Source organism: Natator depressus, chromosome 1 (assembly GCF_965152275.1).
Source record: "Natator depressus isolate rNatDep1 chromosome 1, rNatDep2.hap1, whole genome shotgun sequence".
In the NCBI taxonomy this organism is placed as follows: domain Eukaryota; kingdom Metazoa; phylum Chordata; order Testudines; family Cheloniidae; genus Natator; species Natator depressus.
This window is the reverse complement of record NC_134234.1, coordinates 260,145,702-260,170,385: the sequence shown is the minus strand read 5'-3', so window position 1 is coordinate 260,170,385 and position 24,684 is coordinate 260,145,702. Positions and strand designations below refer to the sequence as shown.

At 46.8% G+C, this 24,684-nt stretch overlaps 1 protein-coding gene across 6 annotated transcripts in view; it reads right to left on the bottom strand.

Moving 5' to 3' along the window:
• GRIN2B (glutamate ionotropic receptor NMDA type subunit 2B) overlaps positions 1-24,684 on the bottom strand; it is a 284,512-nt gene that overhangs the window by 255,368 nt on the left and 4,460 nt on the right. For 2 of the 6 annotated variants that reach the window (XM_074941765.1, XM_074941769.1), the window contains one exon: positions 22,841-23,204. The exons of 3 other annotated variants lie outside the window; for them this stretch is intronic. The gene's annotated coding sequence lies outside the window, so the exon portion shown is untranslated. Of the gene's footprint in view, positions 1-19,883; positions 20,057-22,840; positions 23,205-24,684 lie in introns of all 6 variants that reach the window. One more of the 6 variants, XM_074941766.1, reaches the window with a different exon arrangement.

The window sequence follows — 24,684 nt, the reverse complement described above, 5'->3', positions numbered from 1 at the left end:
ACATTTAAAGCAAATGATGCATGAAACACACTGTCAGGAATATGGTGCCCAGAATCTATCACTGATAAATATTTAATCTGATTGGCAGGGAGCTGTTAGAGGCTGCTGGAGAGCTTCAGGTAAACTAAATATGTCAGCACACAGTGATAGACCCTGGCACCCAATCATCTCATCCAGCTCACAGCACCCACCTGAAAAAGATATGCAAGAGTACCAAAAAGTAAGGGAAAACAGTATAGGAAATCCCACACACATGCTCCCCTGCTCCCACTATGAACTGGTAAAGGGCAGAACAGCTTGTGTGGGATGTGCTGTTGGAAAAGTCTCATGAAAAGCATCCTGCCCTTCACAAGCATTGCAGATACATACAAAGTGTGTAAATTAAGGCAGTCTCCAAGAGCTTTAATTTGATCATATTTCCCTGCATGAAACTGTTCACAAACCAGAGGCCAGTCTCTAAGTAGGCCAGGGGCACCCTCCCCTAAGATTAGCTAACAGTCTGCCATGGATTTAGCAAGTTATGTCTCCATACACGTTTGCATTCTAATGCAAAGGAGTGGGAGCACTGCATGGCCATATAAGAACTGACAGATGTGCACACATTCTATTAGTAGCCCTTGGAATGGGAATTGCATATTAGCCAACAAAGTGAGTGGAGGACAGGAGGACCTGCTAGCAGCTGGTCATGTAGATGTGTACATTTGCCTATCAGCTGTGACTCCCACTTCACTGCCTGCATCCACAGATTGGCTGGGGTCAGTGTTTGTTCTTGTGTCCTGGCATCTGGGAGGTGACAATATTTATGAGCAGTCCTTAGCATACACACTGAATATTAGAACTGGGCAAAGGACAGAAATTCTATTTCATGAAGCATTTTGGGATTTCAAAATTTAGCTTTGTTCCAAATCTGAACAAAACCTGATCATTCTGAAATTCTCCACAAAGTTGCAAAAAAATTGTTTTGGGTCAATCAGAATGACTTGTTTTGATTTTGGCTTTTTGTTCGTTTGTTTGTTTTGTATCATATTATTTAAAAAATTTCAAAACAAAAAAAATTGAAATCTTTTATTCTGACAGTATTGAAATGGCCCATTTCAACATTATGGGAGCCTCCCCCCGCACCCATTTTCTTCTAAACCAAAATTCCAACTAAACAGATCCAATTTGCAAAGAATTTCTATTTCAGCGGGATGCATTCTCTGATGGAATGTGGTTCTGTCAAAGTTTCTCCAACCAACTCAACTATCTTCTCCATCAGCACTGAAGCCTAGATTGCTTGTTGTAGCAGCTTTTCTCTCTGATGCAGACCATTGTTGTTCCTGAACAATGCTGCCAGTTCTGGGCAACTGAACTATTCTCACGCTTAGCAACACGGGGGAGAAATGCTGCCTGCAACCAAACAGCAATGCATTTTCTGGCAGCCTCATCATTTTGTCTCCTTATTTGGTCACAGTGTGCTTTTGAACATCACTGCCATATGCCCTAGTTGGCAGAGAGCAGGGGGTGGCAGAACACCCGGGTATTCTTAGTCCTCCAGTTCTACTGCATATTTTTCCTTTGTGCATGTTTGTGCTCAATAAGACAATGGGGCAGTAGTGTGCGGGAATGGGAAGAGGCTGCCAGTGTCTGAACTGAGGGTTCATTGGAGTCCCTTTGAAGTTCTGCTGCTGATTTCACTGTCCACTCCCCAGGTCAGAAGAGAATGGGAGCACTTAGGCTGCTGGGCCAGAACCCTAGTGGTCATTCCTCTCCTTTGCCATGAAGAGGCCCAGGTTCAATTCCTGACCATTGGCTGATTATGGCAAAGACCAGGGGCCTAATCCTGCAAGTATTCCATGCACGCAGAGTTCTCTCTGTGCAAAACTCTTGCAGGATTGGGGCCCTGAAGTGATGTCTGATAGTATAAGTCACCTACCGTATGCCCTCTTCTTCATTTCTGGCTGCTTCCCTGGCCTGCTGCAGCTCTTCAGTGAGTTGATCTCATCTGAACATAGTTTGTAAAGTGTTTTTCTGCTCTGTACGATGCTCTTTTTAATATTTCACTTTTTAATAAGTGCCATGCTGGTGAAGGCAGTGGAATTACAGCTCTGGAAGTCAAAATCCTTTATCCAGAGAAAAGATAAAGAGCTTTTGTTTTTATTTTTTTCCATTTCTATAGCACCTTCAGTCCAAGAATCTCAAAGCACTTTTGTCACTTTGGCCCCCGTAAGAGGAAGTGGGGTCCAGTGCACCTGTGACTGACTGCCTACTGCCCAATTGGGCTTAAGGGAGGGAACCTGGACTTCATAATGGAGGCCCTTGACAGGAAACAAGGAGGCAAAAAGAAAGCTGGTAAATCTGGTAAAAGGGCATCCAAAATCCTGGGCTATAGAAGAAGCTTGCCTCCAGGGAGCAAGCCCTGAGAAGACATCCATCTGGGGAAAGGTGGAAGGATACATAATATGCATACAACTAAACTTCCTCTCCAGAGGGAGAGCCTGGACAGATATCACCTGCTGAGAGGGCAGCAGGGTGTTCAGTTATTGAGCACTGTGGTTTAAGAGGAAGAGAAGCCCAGGAAAAGATGCACTAGAAGAACAGTAAGGAGAAAGAGAGACTGTTATTGTCTCTGGACATTAGGGTTTAGAATAAGGTGAAGTCTCCTGTTTGTGGGAAAAAGAAAGTGGCATTGTGCCAATAAAGAATCCCTGCCTGGGCATAAACACAGGAAATCCTGGCATAATACTTACATGGAAGCCCTAAAATCTGGGGAAACTGAGGCAATCAGGGCCCTGCATAGCCATGCTTGGCCAACTTGGGGCACTACAGGAAAAACAAACCCTTTGACAACTTTGCAAATATTAATGTTTAGCTTCATAACACATCTGTGCAGTAGGGGTATAGCATCCCTATTTACAGGTGAGATATCTGAAGCACAGATAAGTTAGGTAACTAGCTTAAGATCACAGACTGAGTCAGTGGCAAAGCCAGGTATAGAGCCCAGATCTCTTGATCCCCAGTCCCATGTCTTTATTATAAGGCCCAGCTTCTTCCCGATAGCATAGGAAATGGCAACACAATTTTCCCCATGTACATTGCCCCTCACCAAGGTGCCTCTGCTCTGATTGTAAAACAATTACTTCTTGGATAAAAGTGAAGTTCAGTCTCCTTGGTCTTGGACTCCCTCATAAAACTACTAAGGAACTAATAGTTGTTGTGCCACTGTGATACACAGACACCTGCTCACTAGAAACTGGGCTAAAACCACTAGTTTGTCACACCGATGAGATGGCAACAATTTTTGGTTACTATTTATATGGGGCTATTACCTATATAGTTCCAATCAGCTGAGATGCTCTAGAGACAAAAAGTTTTATTCTTTATCCTTATCTCCCCATTTCACTTTCAGTTACCCCCACCTTAATAGTTTCAGGAAGTTAATGCAAATATATCGCAGGACCATGCAGTCTTAGTCCCTGAGAATGGGCTTTCCTTGAGAGATTTCCAGGACTTCCTGAACTTGACTCAGTCAGAAATTCTCCAGGGACAGCTTTTCTTTATGGCACTTCCCCTGTCCTCGTCAAACTCAGGACATTAAGTGGCACACAGGGATTTTTTTTTAAAACGTTAATTGAACCATTTCATATCTCAAAAAAGAATCAAGTTCAGGGTTAAAAGTCCAAGCTCATTTTTGCTCCATTGGAACTGGTTCACCCTTGCATTTCTTATAACAAGGGCAAATTAAATCTAAAGGAGCCATTTGCACAGATTCACAGTCCGGGGGGGGGGAGTTATCCCCAGTATATATTAAAACAGAAGCCTTAACAAACATGTCCTAAAAAAATAACCTTCAGTCAGAAAGCATCGAGTACCGCATGATCTGCAAGTTCAAGAGCCATTACAAAGACAATGAAAGCATATGGGTCAGGGTGGGAAGGGACCTCTGTGTGGAGCAGCTGATTTATTTCTTCATTGTGACAGGACTGATTTCCATATCCCAAAATCATGCCTGATACATGGGTGTCTAATCTCAACCATGAGTATCTCCAACCATTGCAATTCCTCCACACCCTCTTACTGGCTTCTTCGGTCACCCAACACTTAGAAGGTTTTCCCTCATACTGAACCTGACTTTCCCTGCCTCAGCTAAGGGCCCATTTACTTCCTGATCTGTCCTTAGTGAGTAAAGAGAATAATTAGCCCCTGTCCTCCTTCTATAATAACCCTTTACACACTTGTACAGTTAAGTCTCCACCCACAGTTGTCTTTTCTCTTGACTGAACACAGCTGCCCCTCTTAACCTTTCTTTAGAGGACTTACTGCATAAAACCTTCAGTCGTTTTCATTGCTCACTCCTCCCAACTCCCTCTAGTCTACAACTGTCTTTTTAAAATGTGGCACTTCTGAGATGAACCTCATCCTCTGCATGAGGCTTAACCAGGACCAAGGAGAGTAAATAATCCATAGGGTCACAAAAATCAGTGCGGAGGGGGGAACAGAGAAGGGGGGAAATCCTAGCAGGACATCTTGTCCTCTCCCTCTCCTCTATTCCTGTACTGGCCAACATTGATAGAGCCCTGCAAATCTGCCGATATCCACGGACAATGTTTGTGGACCGCGGATTGGCTACAGATACAAATTGTATATCCACACAGAGCTCTAAACATGGGATTGTTCTCTATATAGCACATGCTCCAGTGTTTTGTTGATGGAGCTTCCACCACTTCCCTTAGAAATTCTCCTACAGCTTAATACACCTCACCATTAGGAATTGTTTTCTGGAATTCAGACAACATTCACTCTTTGTTCTATTTCACTTCATTGCTTTGTTATAGCCAGTTTCCGTTCAATTCTATTTAAATTCTTATACCACTCCCATTCCAATGGTATCTGGGCATCTAACCAACAACTGCCTGAACCACACTCAAGGATTCCTCTCGTTGTGGTGTTTACATTCTTAAACACACAGTTTTAGGCAGTTATCATGTCTCCCTTTTAATTGTGATTTGGCCAAGCTAAATGTAATTAGTTATTTTAATCTTTCCCCTTAGATCAATCCCTCCAGCCTCTTAATCCTTTTTATTGCTCCACTGAATTCATTCTAATTTGCTGCCATTTGTGTGGCACTGAGTTGTCCAGAAATGAAAGCAATGTTCTAGGCACAGTCTTACCAGTGATATGTAGAAAATGAGACTGTCTACCTGTGCTGTGATAGTCCTGTTTATGCAACTCAAAATTGCATTGCTTTCTTTGTTACCATTTTGTATTGCAAGCTCATATCTCATTTACCGTTCATAATCACGCTGTTTTTTTTTTTCCATTACTGCTTTTTTCCTTGACATTACTGCTTTCTACCTCCCATGGAATATCTGTGTTTACTTTCTACATGACTGCCTCCTGTTTTTAAATGCCTGGTATTCACTTTATTATCTACTCTCTCAATCTCCAAATCCTGTCCTAGGTAGGGCTATTCAGCGAGTTCTCGCTCTCGCTCAAATCTTTGATTTCAAGGGGAATATTATCACAAAGCAAAAAAAAAAAAAAAAAAAGCACAGGTTTGGCTTCGAAGTCAGACCAGGGCACAGCTCCACATTCACAAGATCATATGGATTTTTCCACAGGCCCGGCCCAAGAGCTGACAACCCCTCACTGAGACCCGGACGTTTATTTGAAATGCTAGAGATTTTTAATGTTCATACCCTTTACATTCACCTCAAGCAAACAGGGCCATGTCATAGGGTGTTTCTGAAGCAAAGGCTTTTTTACCACAGGTCTTTTCCTGAAATTTCCCATCCGTGCGGGGGCGGGGACCAGACGAACCTGTGGTCTGCCCCCCCCCCCCCCCCCGGGAAAGGCGGCGCGGGGCAGTCACAGCAGCGGGACAGGCGAGCGACCCCGCGTTTTAGCTTAAGGGAAACCTCCCTGCCCCAGCTTTTCTCCTCTGCGGGGGTGACGTGCCCCGGTGGCTCTGCCTGGGGAAGGCGCGTGGCCCTGCTAGGGCAGGGTCAGCCTGAGCGGGAGCCCGGGCTCATCGCCCAGGGGTGCCCGGCTGGTAACCGCGCGGGGTGCAGGCATGGCCCCTGCGGCAGCGGGGCTGGCCCGCGAGCGGAGCCCGGAGCGGAGCGGCTGCAGCCCGCGTGCACGGCGGGGCTCGGTGGGAGCAAGGCTGCGGAGGGTCCCACGGGGGCGGGAAGGGGCCGCGGCGGCCCCCGGGAGCGTTTCACTCCCTCTGCGGCGGGAGGGGCCCGTTCCCGCCCGGGAGCGCTGAGCTCCGCGGAGGAGGCCTGAGGCGACCACAGCCCGCGGCGGAGGGGGGATTCCCCCGCCAGCCAGGGGCCGCCGCCGAGCCCCAAGAAACTCCGTTCCGCGGCTCCTACAAAGGCGGCCCGCGTGGGAGAGGCTGCCGGTGTGACGGCACAGCCGCCCCGCCCCAGGCTGGCAGGCGGGGGACTCCGGGCTCGCAGGCCGCACTGGCAGCCGTGGGGAGTCTCCGCAGGTGCTGGCTCCAGGGTTGGATTTACAAAATAGGGTTTTACCTGCGGTGCCCAAGACAGTCAGGCTAGGCTCATTGATAGATATCAAGGTTAGAAGGGACCATTATGATCATCTAGTCCGACCTCCTGCATAAGGCAGGCCACAGAATCTCACCCACCCACCCCTGCCATTCTGCCCAGCCTAAATGATGTCTGCCGTGTCAGCTGGATACACTGTCCCGCATTTATCCTCCTAAACACTGCTCTGTAGTGTTGCTGCACCTGTTAATCTGCGCTGTGTGCTACCCCAGAAGGAGCTGCATTTCAGTGGTGAGATGATTCCACTGTGTGCATAGGGTCTGATTGTGCAACCCTTACTCATGTGGAGTATTTCCTTATGCCAAAAATAGTCCAGGTGATTTCAGGGGGACTACTTACAGAGTAAGGTGTTACTTCACATGAGGGAGTGGCTCAATCTGGCCATGGCTTGTAGATCACTTTGGGATAAGATAGAAATATAATATATTGTTATAGTATGGAGCATTGTGTGTCTATTCCCTTCCACCCCTTGTACTTGGTCCCAGGGGCACAATGGGGCTTGGGTCATATGTGAAAATGTAGACAGATGGTATAACTATACAGTTCTCTCTCATGCAGCCCCTTTAGTGGGAGTCTGTCTAACTGCTGCACTACAATGAAACAGTGGCTGATTTCTGCCTCTTCTGATTGCTAAATTATAGCTGCTGAGCTGTCTTCTAAATTAAGTGGTAAGAGAGCTGCCACCCACTGGTACCTTTGTTTCAATTTTGAATGAAAATAAAATGGCTGGATGGACTTTCCTCTCCAGTCTACATTCCCATGTTGTATCACTGCAGGGAGTGGAAATGCAGGGGAGACTTCTATGAAGATGCAGCAGACTCCATCATAATTCTTCCTTACCTCCCCAGCAGGCAATTATGTTGACTTCCTTGTCCCCTCATCCCATGCAGCTCTGCTGCTTGTGTTTGACGACTTATGGGCCAGTTTCCTCACTCCATCATGATCTAGGATTTCCCAGGATATCAGTGGAATTTACAGCCTGTGAACATCCCCTGAGCTGTGTAAATCTTCACCACCTATTCTAGTGACCCATGTCAGCCCATTTCCCCTCAACCAGCAGTAAGAGAAGGTCAACTGCTTTAAATTTCCCATTCTTGCGTGCAAAAAAACAAAACAAGAAAAGCATTTATGGTACCCCAGTTAAGAAGCTGAATGTGGACTTGCTCACTGAACAAGGAATTGTTTACAGAAATCTCAACGGGCTGAACTAAAGTAAAGTGATCGGTTTGAGCAAGGAAAAAAATGTAAGGAGGACTGGATGAATCACAGAAGAATACAATTAAGGAGCATCCCTATATTGGCCAGAGGCAAAGAGAATGGGGGAAGGGAACAGGTGTATACAAATACATCTTTTTCATCTCTAACATCTGTGCTTCTTGGAAAATCATGGGTCTTCCATGAAGCAACAGACCAGAACCTTTATAGATGCTTGTAAAGTCTGAAAAGAATCACTTCCCACTGACACCACATATATGCACCCCCCAGAGGAGATTAATTGCAGTCAACTAACTGATCACATCTACTGGCTCAGCCCACAGATAGGCTACTCTTTGCCAAAAGCAGATCAGCACAGACCTGCCCACTCAACCAGAGTGAGACAACTTCCAGCAGAGACACATCAGCCTGGCTTTTATGGTTCAGTCAAGAGGAAGTTGACTCCCAGCTGAGAAAAATCTCAGCTAAGGATGAGGCAACTCCCAGTTCTGCATCTTTTCTAAATCCTCAGGTTCTGCAGCAGGAAACTTGGTTCCATTCACTACTTTCTTCTATAACTGCTGAACTGGTGTCCAGTGTAAAATTCCTGCTCCTCAGCAAACTCTCCCACTAGATCTTGAAGTCTGGTTATATGAAAAGCACGAATCATTCTGGTGCTTCCAAGTCAGTTCTCTCTTCTTTCTCTAAACTGCTATCCTGGTTTTATTGAATGGGTTTTATCTACTAGTTTCTTCCCAACTTGGACACTTCTCTAGTTGCTTCAAAATCTGGCACTTTTCTAGGCTAGTGTTAAGTCTTCTGTATTTTGCAACAAGCAGTCTCTAAGCTCCAGATTTCACACACCACAGATGAATTTATCACACAACACTTCATGTAGGCATGGCCACAAACATGTTCCTGCCATTGTCTTTAGATTGACTGGGTAATTGGAATGCATTTCCTCTCCTAGTTGATTTCACAAAGTTTAGTTTGTGATATCCAACAATACAATGGTTCTGGGAACACAGTATCTCCCTAAAATCCCATTATCTCGATTAAGTCTTTAATTTTTTCCCCCACTAGGTTTCTGGAGTGAAGTTAAGTGCTTTGGTTTTCTCCCCTTAATTTAAAATACTATTTTATTTTCTTCTTGTGAAGTAATTTTATTAGTGAAGAGATACCACTCAGAGCACTTGGCACAGGATTCAAAACTCTCCATTTCCAGTAGAGTGCATATCCTCAGCTGTACCAAATACAGCCATTTTAAACTATTCCTACTAGATACTCATTTTGTCTCCTACAGGCACAACCCATGAAGAGCCCTTTGGTAAAGGAGCCAGAACCTTAATGTGGCCCAAACCTAATCCTGACTAGATCCCATTCTCATCACCAAATATTCCTTACTTTTTCCTGAAGAAGAGCATGTACTTGGCAATCCTTAACAAATGGTTAATATAAACCAAAAAAGGCATATTTCCAAGGAATTGATGCAGTAGGTGCCATTAAAATCTTGACATTTACTGCTTCAGATATAGCAAAAGCAGTAAAGACAAAGACAAAGGTAAAAACCACTGTGCTCAGTAATCATCAAAATGTAAGTAGCACTCACTGTAGCAATCAAAACAGCAGGCTAACCAGTTTCCAGACAACTCTTCAAACTGATCTCTAGAAGACAAAACCTGATTATTTCATAGAGGACACTTCCAAATGAAACAGATTTCAACCTTCGTACTGAGCACTTGTAGCTGCTAAGAGTAAAGCAAGCATTTGGGGTTTGATCCAACACCCAGTGAAATCAACAGAAGGGCTCACATTGACTTCAGAGAGCATTTGATCAGGTGAAAGGCCAGCCGCTTAACTCATGTACATACATGTCAGAATTCATTAATCCTTTAGCTGCTGAGTTACAATATTGTGCAAGCATATATCTAACACCCTTCTCTCTCATTCTTCTTGTGTGCTCTGAATTTCAAAAGCCATTCCTTTTGGTGGTGAAATCCTTCCTCAATTGAATTCAATAGGAGTTTTGCCACTGACTTCAGTGAGGCCAGGATTTCACTTTTGGAGCTCAAGGGGTTTCTAATAGTTCATAATTGGATCACAAGAGACCTTCTTCTCCCCAATTAAATATGCATCACTCCCACCGAACTAGTAGGCGTTACTAATACCCTGCAGGGGGATTTTGGCCCCAAATGGCTAAACCCTTGGCCTACCAGGGGCATTCTCTCACAGTTCAGAAGTAGTAGAGACACCACCTTTCTCACTGTTCAGAAGTAATAGACACACCAAATAGCATATCATCCCATCTTTTCTACAGACTTTCAAAACACTCAGCAAGAGCCCAGTGAGATACTCAGATCGGCATTGGGTCAGCCTGAATGAGCTATGACTCCTCAAGAGCAACCACCTCATTCACATTCATTGAGCATCAGGTATACAGTAGATAAATGATTTTTAGGGATTCAGTCATACACAGCAGTGCACCGCTCTACAAGAAGAGACTTGTGTATTTGAGGTTGTACAAAAATTGTACATTATTCTGTGTTATTTCAGAAATGATACATGGATACTTGTATCATTATGCATACATCCCAAATGACACATTTCAACTCATATGGGCAACCTATTCTTCAGTTTCCTAACTTTCGAATGTGTAATCAGGAAAGCTTAACATTCTTAGAGTGTAACTATTTTCATGGAATACAGCAACATGTAAATTCATACACGCATTGTTATAGTTATAGGTATGTATATTATTCTGCACCAACTCCCTTTTGGAACATGAGTTACCAGAGATACAGAAAGAGCAATCTCCATAATCTTCCCAAACCATTCTGAGGGACAGGTTCTCCATGCAGCGCCTGAGACAGGCACTGAAATATCTGTTTATATCAAGGGGATTCATGCTGCCAAATTGCCACCCATTAGCTTGAAATGTTGGAGTCCAGAGAATGGGAATGTGCTATTTGGACTAGAGCTTTGTAAACTCTTCCAAATGGCATTCAAAATAGGTTTGAGAATCCTTTTACGCCACAACCTGATCACAGAGTCCACAAACTGAGAGGTTCAGAGGAATCTGGCTGTAAGGAAGCCAGTTTTGTCATGGGAGAAGAATAATCTTTTTGTTGAGGCACAGCCCTAGGAGTCAGTCAGGAGATCTGGGTTCTCTTCCTGGCTCTGACACACACTCATCCCCATGTTCAGAGCTGAGTCTAAGTAAACCAAGAGGGTGTCTAATTTAATTTAATTTAACTCCTGCCTTTTCGAGCCCTCATCCTAACATATACATAATGTTCAAGCCACTAGAATCTAAGGTGAATTTTGAACACTTTTGTGGCTGAAGTCAAACATATCTCACACTTCTAATATAAGCAAGCCTATGATCAACAATGAAATATGGGCACAAACAGATTAAGACTTCAGTTGCTCCAGCTAGTATCAGTGTTGTTTTCAGGTGGTTTGGGGTGGGGGGGGGGACAGAGAAGAGTTTAAGATAATTTTAGGGAGCCACTTGCATATCATAGAAAAGCATTCCATTTAAGCAGCAGTTCCATTTCGCTGTCGCAGATTCTATCTAACTTCTATCCCTCATTCTTTGAATAAGAACATATGCTTTAAGATAGTATCTGTTCTCTGGGAATTCACTTCTTCCTGTGGCTTATTATCCCACCTGGAATGAGGACCCTCTGTTGGTTACATCACAATCCTCCATAACAATCTTTATTATCAAACAGAGGATTCTGATCTTTATAGAGAACAATCAACAGGAGGACGTGAACTCCCAAGGGACCAGAGTCCCAATTGCATATTACTTGTCCCTGATAGTGGTGAATGTGGAAAGACAGAGAAATTAGAACTATTGTTGACTCATGGCAGTTTTGTCAGTTATGTTTTTAAGCCAGCTTCTTCCCCAGTGTAGCTTCCCTAACTTCAGGTTTATAGAGCTTCCTCTCATAGACATCCAGTTTCTAGGATTACCTCCTCCTTATGGAAAAAGAAAAGGAGTACTTGTGGCACCTTAGAGACTAACCAATTTATTTGAGCATGAGCTTTCGTGAGCTACAGCTCACTTCATCAGATGCAGTATGCATCCGATGAAGTGAGCTGTAGCTCACAAAAGCTCATGCTCAAATAAATTGGTTAGTCTCTAAGGTGCCACAAGTACTCCTTTTCTTTTTCTGAATACAGACTAACATGGCTGTTACTCTGCAACTCCCCTTATGGTTCAGAGTCTTTTACCACAGTCCTTCTACTCCTCAGTAGCATGATAACTTGAGGCTTAGTAACCATGGTATTTATAACCATTACAATTTGCAGCTTCTCCAACTTGAGAGTTCAGAGAGCCTTCTCTCATAGCCACCACATTCTTCAGGGCAACCATACCCTATTAGGGGTCAGGGAGAGCTTTCTTTCACAGCCACATGTTAACTGTTTGGTTTCTGTCTTCACCATCCCCTTGCAGCAAAACTAAGCATCAGTAAATCTGCCTCAGTGTCCTTCCTCTGATTGACCCCCTTACTGTCTAGCCCACTTAGTGGTCCTTGTCCTAACCTCAAACCTCCATCTGGGTACTAAAGAGTTCACTGATTCCGGAGGCCAGTTACCCCAGCTGAGGGGCTTACCAATCCTGTTCTCTTTCAGTGAGACCCACTTGCTCAAGGCCATAACAAAGTTCTCTTCCGGAGTTTAGTGGGGGAACCCAAGCCCCTCCACTCTGTGGGTTCCAGACTATGGCTCCGTACAAGACAGCTAGTGCCAATCTCTCCTCAACTCCTTAGTGTTTCTCTGGCCTGCTTCTGCTATGCTCACCTTGTGGAATGTTCCTGTGGTTCAGTCCCATAGTCTTCTCCCCTGGGGTCCTGGTTCCATGAGCAGCTTCTCAGTCTGTTTATAGGGACAGTCCCAATTTTGGGGTCTTTTTCTTATATAGGCTCCTATTACCCCCTGCCCCCGTCCTGATTTTTCACACTTGCTGTCTGGTCACCCTAGGGTGTGCACATGTGTGGGTCCCAGCTGCTCCCTGCCCCCCTCATTGAAGCAGGTGTGCAGGGTTACTGCCCTGGGAACTGCAGGGCACCAGTGGACATGGGGCCAACTGCAGACAGGGGCGAGGGGCAGGGCTAGCTGGAGTTAAGGGGATGCGGGGCTGGCTGCGGGCAGGGCAGGGGGTGCGGACATGGGGTGCGGGGGTGTCTGGAGACAGGGGCTGGCTGCGGGCGGGGCAGGGGGTGGCTGGAGATGGGGGCTGGCAGCAGGCAGGGGGTGTGGCTGCAGGCAGGAGGTGCGGGGGTGACTTGAGATGGGGGGTTGGCTCCGGGCAGGGGGTGCAGCAGGGGCTGGCTGGAGACGGGGGCTGGCTGCGGACAGGGGGCTGGCTGGAGGGCAGGGGGCTGGCTGCAGGTAACGGGTGCGGGAGTGGCTGGAGGCAGGGCAGGGGGTGGCTGGAGACGGGGGCTGGCTGGAGGGCAGGGGGTGTGGGGGTGGCTGGAGGCAGGGCAGGGGGTGGCTGGAGACAGGGGCTGGCTGGAGGGCAGGGGGTGCGGCAGGGGCTGGCTGCAGGCAGGGGGTGCGGGGGTGGCTGGAGGCAGGGCAGGGGGTGGCTGGAGGCGGAGGCTGGCTGCAGGCAGGGGGTGTGGGGGTGGCTGGAGGCAGGGCAGGGGGTGGCTGGAGACAGGGGCTGGCTGCAGGCAGGGGGCGTGGGGGTGGCTGGAGGCAGGGCAGGGGGTGCAGCAGGGGGTGGCTGGAGGCAGGGGCTGGCTGCAGGCAGGGGGTGTGGGGGTGGCTGGAGGCAGGGCAGGGGGTGGCTGGAGACAGGGGCTGGCTGCGGGCAGGGGGTGCGGGGGTGGCTGGAGGCAGGGCAGGGGGTGGCTGGAGGCAGGGGCTGGCTGCGGGCAGTGGGTGTGGGGGCGGCTGGAGGCAGGGGCTGGCTGCGGGCAGGGTGGTGGGTACTCATGGGGAGAGCAGCAGGATGCAGCCCAGGCCCAGCAGAGCAGCCGGGGACCCACCAGGCAGCAGCGGGAGCCCCAGGGCCAGGGGAGCAACATCAGCAACAGGGCTCGGGCTCAGGGCCAGGCGGCAGCTCACGTGGCTCCCACAGCACCCCCAGCGGCCGGAGGAGGAATTACATCACTTCCAGGCCAGAGCCCATCAAAGCCTCAGCTCCCCCTGCAGGGAAGCAGGTTAACAACCGGTTCTAAAACTGCTTCAAAACCGGCTCCAGCTCACCACTGCCTCTACTGATACCTACCTTACTGTGAGAGAACGGAGGCAGTATATAAACTGGTCCTCTTCCCAAGCTCATCCCAATTGGCTGGAACAGGGGAGCCTTGCCCCACCCACTCTGCTCCTGAGCCCAGGTCCTTAAAGATACAGTCACAAGATTCCTTCCAAGCAGGACTTATTCAGGGGACCATTTCCTCTCTCTCCACCTTTATACATCAGACCACCCCAACTCTTAAAGGGGCCATGTCATCTGACAAGGATGAAATGATTAGTAGGCACCACTGTCCATAAAGGGGCAAGTTAGCTGTTACACTGCCCAATCTGTATTTTCTCCAACTTGGGTACAGGACCTCCAATCCTATAATTAAACGTTATGTCCCTTCTGATAGTCATGGAAAACTCCAAATTTATATTTCACACACAGCTTTTGTCACTGTTGAGTTTGCTACCCCACTATTTCTAAATGTAGACTGCAAACATTTCTTCTGTGGCTGTGTAGTGCCTGATCTCTGCACTGTACTGACCTGCTTTTTACATTGGATTTCAGAATTTCAGGACTCTACATTTGCATTTTTTGCAATCATGAATTCGAGATTAATTTCAACTTCAAGTTGTACAAAAATGTGAACAAGTGAAGAGAGAGACTGAGAAAACAGATATGTCATTCTGTCGCTCTCATTAGACTCTCCCTAGGGGATTGTCATCCTCAGATGTTTCATCTTGATACTGCTGAAACACATCTGACACTGGGGAAGCTCCCCTGAGATTCTTAGCCCATTGAATACAGTAGCCAGTGATACTAGGCAATTAGCGACCGAGCTAGATACAGACACACACCGGGATACATGGATACCTCCTGTGTGCGTATGTGTAAGTAATAGTGTGCATTACTGTGTGTTTCCTCTGCCACAGTGCATTTCAAAGGCATTTCTCAGAGGAGTTCATTGACAGAAACCCCACAGGAATCCAGTCATGTGCAGTTAATTAACCCACTGCATTACCAAGTAGAAAGAGACTCATGGCAGAAAAGCAGCAATCCCTTCTGCATCCTTCTCTAGAAACAGTTCACAAGTTGGAAGTTCCTTAGTAGACAGAGTTTCTACCCTGTTTCATACAGTACCTTCTGAGCCAGACTGGCCCTGAAGCAGCTGTGAGTTCCCCCACAGCTAGTACAGCTACAGCACCTCCTGCTGGGATCAGCTCAGAGGGCAGTGTCTGACCTCGCTCAGAACCAATCCCCATGATATTTTTCTCATAGTGCCTCCTTGTTTGGAGAGGCTCAGATTGCGGTAGCTGGGGGTTCCTGTACTGCCCCGTTCTCCCACACCATTCAATACAGTGCCTCCTTCTGGAGACAGAGGTGACGTGGCTGTAAGCGCCAAACATCCAGTACACCTATAAGACCTTCTTCCCTGCTGGGATTGGCTACTAAATCCACAGCAATGAAAAACGCGTCACAGACTGTGAAATCTGGTCACCCCCGTGAAATCTGGTCTTTTGTGTGCTTTTACCCTATACTATACAGATTTCACGGGGGAGACCGGCGTTTCTCAAATTGGGGGTCCTGGCCTAAAAGAGAGTTGCAGGGGGGTCACAAGGTTATTTTAGGAGGTCACAGTATTGCCACCTTTACCTCTGCGCTGCTTTCAAAGCTGGGAGACCGCAAAGCGGCAGCTGTTGGCTGGGTGCCCAGCTCTGAAGGCAGCTCAGAAGGCAGCAGCACAGAAGTCAGGGTGGCAATATCATACCATGCCACCCTTACTTCTGCTCTGCTGCCTGCAGAGCTGGGTGGCCGGAGAGGAGAGGCTGCTGACTGAGGGCCCAGCTCTGCAGACAGCAGTGCAGAAGCAAAGATGGCATTACCATACCATGCCATCCTTACTTCTGCGCTGCTGGTGGTGGCAGGACTGCCTTCAGAGCTGGGCACCAGCCAGCAGCCGCTGCTCTCCAGCTGCCCAGCTCCGAAGGCAGCACTGCTGCCAGCAGCAGTGCAGAAGTAAGGGTAGCAGTACCACAACCCCGCACCCCCAAAAACAATAACCAATAGCCCCACCCTCATACAACTCCTTTTTGGGTCAGGATCCCTACAATTACAACAACGTGAAATTTCAGATTTAAATAGCTGAAATCATGCAATTTACAATTTTTAAAATCCTATGACTGTGAAATTGACCAAAATGGACCATAAATTTGGTAGGGTCCTAGCTATTGTGTATGGGAGTTTCCCTCAACCTTTTTGATACCATGATCCCCTTTTACAACAACCACAAAAAAGACTTTGGGACACCCTTCCATCTAGCCATTAAAGGGAGGATGGCCATGTCCCTGCAGAGCTTGTTCAAGACCAACAGGTTGAGAATCCATGCTATAACAGATTCCTCTTGCTTTCTTCCAATCCCATAATGCAGCCTAATCAAGTAAATGGCTAGGACAGAAAACAAGAATTCCAGTTTGTGGGAAAATGTCAAGGTTTTGACCTTTGTTTTCATTTAGCATCAGGACGAAAATGAAACCTAATTCTTTTGTGAAAAAAATGAGAGACACCCAGAATTGCCAGGTGGTTAACATCTCCCACATCCCAAACAACGTAGTCTCCCCATCAGGCTGTAGAGTCAGTCTCCCAAGCTCTCCTGTTGAAGCTGTTTCACTTTGCATAAATCTTTGACTATTCACTGGACCAGAGAGAGATTGATTCTAAACCCCAGTGGTTAGGGTATTCACCCGGGTCTTCCTGATCCCAGGTGAGTGTGTAACGCCAACAGACCCCGGTCGACGGTGGGCAGGATCAAATCTGGGACCTCTGGAGCTTAAAGCATAAGCCTCTACTGCATGAGCTAAAAACCAACTGGCTGTTAGCTAAGGCTGTAGAGCAGACTCATTTAACTAAGTGGTCTCGGTGCCACTAGATGGGACAAAACACCCACCACACCCAGAAGGTGTGTGGGTTACAAGTGCACGAACTACAGGGCTATTCTGGGAGGTGTCTTTCTGGTTTCAGCCAGAAAGCTTCCTCCAAACTGAAAAATTTTCCCCAAAAAGTTTTGGTTTGGACAAATTGACATTTTTTGACAAAGAAAACCTTTTGTCAAATAATTCCGTACTTACAAGTGTTTACAGCTAGACTGGAACAATTAAGAGACAAAAAATACAGCCCATGTCTACCTATAGAACCACCCCTGTCCTCAGGTAATATCAGAGTTGTAAAGCCAGTTGCCAGAAAGCAAATCCTCCATGTATTAGGCTGCAGAATGGGATGAGGGACATGGTATTTGCACTGGTATATTCACTGCAAGTTCAGGACATGAAATCATATCCTTTTCACCTGGTTCCCAGTAACCCTCTCCTGTTTTGAGCTACCCAAGCTTTGAAACAGTAATCTTGCAAGTCTATAATTTCTTTTATCTTAAAGGATCCCAAGCCTCTTTACAGACCACCATGCCCATAAGAAGCACTTCAACCACTGTTGAAATGCATGCACACCTAGAATGAATATGACAGCTCTTTACCAATGAACAGCAACATTACATAGCAGCTTAGGGGAGAAGGTGAAAGGAAAATACCATATTCACATGAAATTACAGAGTGAGTTTTAGGAACTCATAACATTTCCAAGATGCAATTAGATCAGGACACCAGTACTAAAGCCCCATATTCTTGTGAAAAATGCCAGAGTTCCAAACTCCATTTTATATCTATCACCTAAATGATGGTGTAACGCCCTGCTGAGTGTGTGTAACAGGTCCCCGCTCTGGGCAAGTTCACAGAGAATACAAGTTGTCACTACACCCAGCTCTAGCAGCTTGGCTCTTGAGCTCAAGCTGTAGCAGTTCATGCTTTTAGCTCTGGAGATTCTTGGTTCACTCCCTGGTGTTTCATCCAAGAGAGTGGCTATCACAGTAGCACCTCTAGCTGCACAGCACCCTCCACCACCATGTTGGGGCACTGTGATTAGTACTGACGCAAGAGTGCCTCTACTGAACCAGGTTTCAGAGTAGCAGCCGTGTTAGCCTGTATCCGCAAAAAGAAAAGGAGGACTTGTGGCACCTTAGAGACTAACCAATTTATTAGAGCATAAGCTTTCATGAGCTACAGCTCCCTTCATCAGATGCATTCAGTGAACCATTAACCCCCACTTGATGCAAGTTTTCCTTGGATGCCTCCCATCTGACCAAGCCCAAACCTACATGGCTTGTGAGATCTGATGAGAACACCATTCCTCCAAATTAATCAGACCAGAGATTGAAGCTACTATCGAGGGTGGCAGGAAGACAACTTAGAAACTGCTGTGTTGCCTGTCCCCTCAAATCTTATTTTAATTATGATACTGCTGGTGGGAGGGACAAAGGGAAGGAAAGAGGAGGAGGCTTTAAACTAGGATCTATCTAACTTTTTTGCTTGTCTTGCCTGAGAAAACAACCATACCGTGACATGGCAAAACATGTGTTTTCATACTGTGACATTGAGTTAATGTGTGGCTACATACACTAATGTCACATCACCTTGCACCATCAATTCTGGATGTTCAGATAGGATGATGATGGGAGCCAGTTCAAAACCTTAAGATAAAAGGAGATAGAGAGAAACATACTGAGGACAAGGGGCAATGGTCATGAAGTAGTGAGGCCAAAAATACACTCATGATTATTTAACTTCCCCTGCCAATGCTAACGATGTAAGACAGACTTGTGAAAACTGAGATTCTCCTGTAAACATTTAGACTAATGTTCACCAAGATAGATAATTATATCACAAAACATTAGATAACATTTAGCAGTTCACCAAGGTAGATAATTATATCACAAAATCCCAGCGGTTTTGAAAATATAAAGACCTTTGAGAAGCCCCTGACTCACCTTCTGGGGGGAGTTCAAACTATAGCGGCATTCAGCAACACCATGTTCCCTTCTACATACATAACATTATGTTGAGTGTCATATGTTCAGTGTCAGAGCTCTAGACTCATTTTGGTGGGAAGAGACCTCACAAATTAGACATATAGTCCTCAGCGTAGTGACAAGACTGATCTTGTTGTTTCCTTCCTAAAGTTGCTTTATTTGCACCTTGAACCAAGGTGAATGGCTCACTGAAGAAAGATTAGATTAGATATAATCTTGATAGTTGAGCATCTAGGTTTTAGATTTTAATATCTCTAAATATAGCAATTCCACCACCTCTATCAGCATCTTCTGTCACCCAGACTGTTCTTGCAATAAACTTTTAATTTGATGTTTAATCAAAAATTTTGCTGCTGCTTCTTCAACTCATTTACTTCCTGATCTGTCCTTGGTGACTAATGAGGATAATTGGTCCCTGTCTTCTTTCAGAAACAGTCCTTTACACATTTGCAGACAGTTATGTCTTCACCCACTGTTGTCTTTTCGCTCAACCTTTCTTTAATGTTGACAATAGTAGGTATTGTTTTCTAAGACCTTTGATCATTTTCATTGCTCAGTCCTGCAAACTCTCTCCAATCTTTCTCTGTCTTTTAAATATATAGTGCCCAAACTGGAACATCATGCTTTAAAAGAGACTTAACCAAGGCTGCAAAGAGAATAATTACTTTCCTATTTTACGCAAACCAGTATCCTATATAAAGCTACCTTGCTTGTGTGTTGGCTGTGTCAGAGGACTAACACTAAGCTATCCAGTCATTTACATCTTGCTGGTTCAAATCCAGCCTAGGTCAATAAAGACTGCAAATGGTTTCCATCTGATGGTTGTTTAGTGGCTATAGATAAAATTTTCAAAAGTGCCTCAGTGATTTAGGAGCCTGCGTCCTAATTTCAAAAATTACTTAGGCACTTAGGAGCCTAAGTCTCATCAAAAGTCAATAGGACTGAAGTTCCTAAGTGCCTACGCCACTTTTGAAAATAGGAATAAGGTCCTAAATCATCGAGGCACCTTTGAAAAATTTACCTTGTGTCAAGTGAGCTGATGGTCTTCCTCCAGTTCCTGACAGGCAAACAGTCATATTCCATTTGGCATAGACACCAAGGACTGAACACACCATGAAGACTTGATTCTCTTTTTCTCCACGTAAACGGTATGGCACAGCAGTACACAACAGGGTTAAGGAAGCTGTACCTGTGCTGGGGATAGAGGAAGTAAATCTTCAGTTCTCAAGGCTGTCAGTCTAACACATTTAACAGCAACATCCACTGACTCCTTTGATATTTCCACAGAGTGGTGAGCCTTGTCCATGGTTCTCTGTGTGCTGTTCCCATTCCGTTCACTCATTTTACAGCTTTGAAACCTCATTCCATTCCTGTTTTTTCATTTGTTATCCCCCATATTCACTGGATTTCTGAGCTCTATGGCCTCTCCTTCATTTGGTCCAGGCGATTTAGGCCATCCCTCTCCAGAATTCAACCAGAGACATTCACTGACTCCCTTGACACTTTCTTAAATGGAGGGAGGGGTGCTGTCCAGGGGTCTCAGTTTGACGTGTCCCTCTGCATCCCTCATGCTGAACCTGTCACCACACTCCTGTCCCTATTTTCTCATCATTTGCTCCCAGCTGATTAATTGTTGTTTGTTTTTTGTAAATCCTTTTTGTACAAGGGAGGCCATTGTTGTTTTTGTGGGAGGAGATCCCTTTTAGGGAGACCCCCAACTTACAAAGATCAAATCAGCTGACACCTTTTAGCAGCACTAAATTCATTCAGTGTATGTTTAAAACAAAAATCCTCTCCATCTGCCCAGGACTAGTGCCTAAGGCACTCCTGCCTCACCGGGTACCAAAGAACTACATGAAAAAGCAATTTTAGCTCAGAGGCAAATTAGCTATGGTTTGGGTTTGCTTACTTACAATGTACTGTGTCTACTACCAAGTCACACACCTTTTCTTCTCCACATAGAAACCTCAATAGCATGAAAATTAGCTTGCATCCACTGAGCCCTCTTCCTGCCTCTGACAGGGTGTGCACACTGTTTATTGTGGGCTTGCTCATAAGCACAGAGCTGCACACATTCGTTTGATATTGTAGGGTTGTTCACTGGCTCAGGGTTTACATACACTGATTTATTTTTGCATGGTTGTTCATGAGTGCTGGGCTACTCAACAGCTGTTTGTTATTATCAGGCGGTTGTGAGTGGTGGGGCTGCTGTGCTGGCCTAGATTGTGTTTTTCAGAAGACAAAAATTAAGCTTTAATATTTAATCTTATTGAGCCAAACCCTCTGCTGGTGTAAATCAGCATAGTTCCATTCATTTCAGTAGCACTACACCAATTGACTACAGTTGAGGATCTGGCCTAATAACTGCAAACAGATAAAAGAAAAAGAAAAGTAGGTAAAAGAGGGACTGGAGTCACATTCATGACCAGTAGGAATTACACTCATGACCAGTAATGGCATCCCTTTAACTTCTGCAATGAAATACTTGTAAAATTTAGCAAATAATGGGCTCAGGCTAGAGGGCATTAGGCAATTGGTAGGAGGAGATCATGCTTTGATTTTAATCTTATCACTCCTGGACCCCGCTTCTACAAATCCCAGAACTGCAATTTTCAAATGGCCATTTCCTCTTAGTCCCTGAGGCACCCAGGTCAGTTGCAGGTATATTTTGCTGCATTGAAGCAATTAAATTAATCAGCTGATTCATTGTGGGTGAGAGGATTCTTGTGGATGGGTGGGTGAAGGAGGGATCATTGTAATGGAAGATTTATCAGTCATGTTTCTCCCAGTCACTCACTGCTTTTCTTTTAAGTGTAAACATTTCCACCAGATGGGAGGCACAGAAGATTCAGGCAATTTTGGAACCTCATCACAGGGTGCTCAGATGCTACAGGAACCATACAGTAGTTCTGATAGATACATAAAACTTTTCCATTTGTATCTATTAAATCATCCAGTCTGTCTCTCTGATTAACCAGTCTATTTCCTCATGTATATGTTAGGAGATACAAATTCCTCCCCCCAATTTCCTCCTGCTACTGAGGCTGTGTCCCTGCTGACCACCACATGCCCTACATTCCAGGTGCCAAGAGGTTTAGATGAAGGGACTTGCTGTGGCAGACTCACAGTGCTACCCACATTTCTCCCAGGGTAGTGTAGACCATTAACAACCAAGGGATCAGCCCCAGGTTTTGCTTACTCCTAAACTCTTCAAGCCTCAGAAGTGAAAGACCAGAACATGGAATCAAACCTGTTGCAGAGACACTAACCCCTAGAGCTCTGTGTAGGCTGTGCAACAAGCCCATCCTGTGCCAGCTTGAGGGGAGCAGTGAGAGAACAGAACTGGGTCTGGGAGTCAAACTCAGGCCTCCCACGTGGCACTGCAGAGACACTAAACCTTAGATCTCTGAGCTCTGGTACCAACCCAAGCACTGAGAGTCCAGGACTTGGAACCAAAATACAATTCCATAGGGCAGCACAGAATACTAACTACTGGACTCCAGAGTCAGCTGGCCTCTTTTGCAACAAAACACAGGAGAAACAGGTTTGGTTTAACTCCAACTGGTATTTAAAATGCATAAATAAATAAAACCACCTTTTCCCCTACAGACAAGATTTTTAAGGGCTGTTAATATTCCAACATTAGGATAAAACGAACCAAACAATAAATGATTAAAAAGGCTGTCGGGGGAAAGAGAGATCTTGGTGAATTTTTTTTCTCCTGCTGTCTCTTAATGTTCTTTCATGGATGTATGGATATGTGCGAGAGGGTGATATAGCAAAAGTTACGATCAGCGCAGGTGTCCTGTGATAATTGCACTGATCAGAGAGTCCTTCACCAGCCACTTAGGACCTTTATTGCATCCAACTTATTGTATAACCAGCTTATCACATATGTATCTATGTGTAGCACACTGTCTACTGTGCTTCTGTATGCAGGCGCACACAGAGGCTTGACATCGGTGTAACGCTATTTACCTCAGTGGTGCACCTCCTGTTCTACCGCTGGTGTGCAATCAGAATGAGACCCACAAAGCAGGCTCCCGTGTGTGGATGGGGGGAGGTGGGGCAGCAGAGGTGGCGGTCAGCGGGGACAGAATTAACACAGCTGACAGTTCAATTTTTTCTCCTTTTAGGTCTGTGCTTTGCACCTTCTCCCTGTGCTGCTGTTCCCTGAGGGAAAGATGGTTTGAAAGTTGAAGCAGTTCCAAAGTAAGTTCGTGTTTTCCTGAGCCATAAATTCTGCCTTTGGTTATGAAGCCCCTGCATACTCTTTCCTTTGGCTTCTCCCAAACATGGAGACACTCACCCCTGTCCCTGGATGCAGCGAGGAGAACATACGCTATAGGGAGAGAGGGAAGAAGAGGGTAGGAAGGCAGAGACGGGATACAATCAAAAGACTGGGTGACCATTTAACACACCCCCTAAAGAGCAAGTATTCCACAACCCTGGATCCTCAGCTGCTCCCAGGAATGTTTTTCCCAGACTCCTGACCGGGTGAAGGTTCGATCCCCCAGAAATTGGGGAGGGGTGTGGCCGCCAAGCCAGCCCCTCTGTCCCCACAGATGTGGTGTTCCTTCTCCGGCCAGTGAGAAGGATCGGACTGCAGATCCCTGGGCCGTCACTGCTCCAACCGCGCGCCAGCCCCAGCTCCTCTGCTTTCATTCCCAGAGCGACGGCCTGGGCCAGTGGCCAGCTCTCTCCCTGCGCTCAAATCGGCCGGCGGCTGGCTGGCTCCCTCCTTACATCGGCTATAAACAAAGTTAGCTGCAACCCAGGGGCGTAGGTCGGGGCTGTATCTCTCCCTCATTTCACAGCAGCAGGCACAAGAGACAAGGGTCGGGGCTGGTCAATTTCACAGCACCCAGAGCAGGGGCCCTCCCTTCTGTGTGCGGACCGGCCTGGTGGTGCCCTGTGCGATCAGACCGGTCAGGGAGTGCGCTTGAGATTAAAATCAGTCTCCAGAGGGAGAGCGCAGAGATGGAAGGGATGGAGGAAGAAGAAGGAGAGGGAATGGAGGGAAGCGGAGACAGGGAGACTAGAAGAGAGGAGGGTGGGGAAAGGAAGAGAGAGAACTGAGTGGAAGAAGGAGGGACAGCGAGGGATAGAAACAGAGACTGGGAGGGTGAGATGCCGAGGAGCGAGAGGGCTGGAGGGAGTGGGAGGAAGAGGCTTGTAAAGAGAGAAGGAGACACAGACACAAAGGGAGAAGGAAACTGAGCGGGAGAGCAGGAGGGGAGAGGTGGCAGCAGGTCCGTGAGGAACGCGGGAGGGCTGGGAATGGGAAAGGAGACCGAGGCGGGGAACCGAGGTGGGAGTAGTGGCCCCGGAATAACGTGTAGGGAGAGGCACCGGGTCCCGCAGCCCCAGGGCTGAGAATGGGCAGAGCTTCGCCTCTGTCTCCAGCCGCAGAGCCCAGACCGTGGGTGCCAGAAGCGTCAGGTGTGGGGTGAGGTGATTCCCCGTCCCTAGCCCCGCACCGGGGGCCCGCCCCATGCTCCCAGCCCCCCTCAGCACCTGGGTCTGAACCCTCCCGGGCGCTGCCCCTCCTTCCATGCCGCGCGTCCCGCGCCGCTCGCTCCTTCTGCAGAGCAAGAAACCCCCGAGTTTCTCCTCGAATGAAACGGCCTCTGGACCCGCTCGCCCGGGGGCGTGAGCGAGCCGGGGGGCAGAACGGTACGTTACAATGGGTCTGAAGTCTGCTCTCTGCCAGCCCCACAGCTAACCCCAGGGGGCGCGTCCACGTGGGCGTGGGATTGCGTGTCCGGGGCCTTGTGCTGCAGCAGCGCGGAGGCCCCGATCACCGCCCGCCCTCAGCCCCC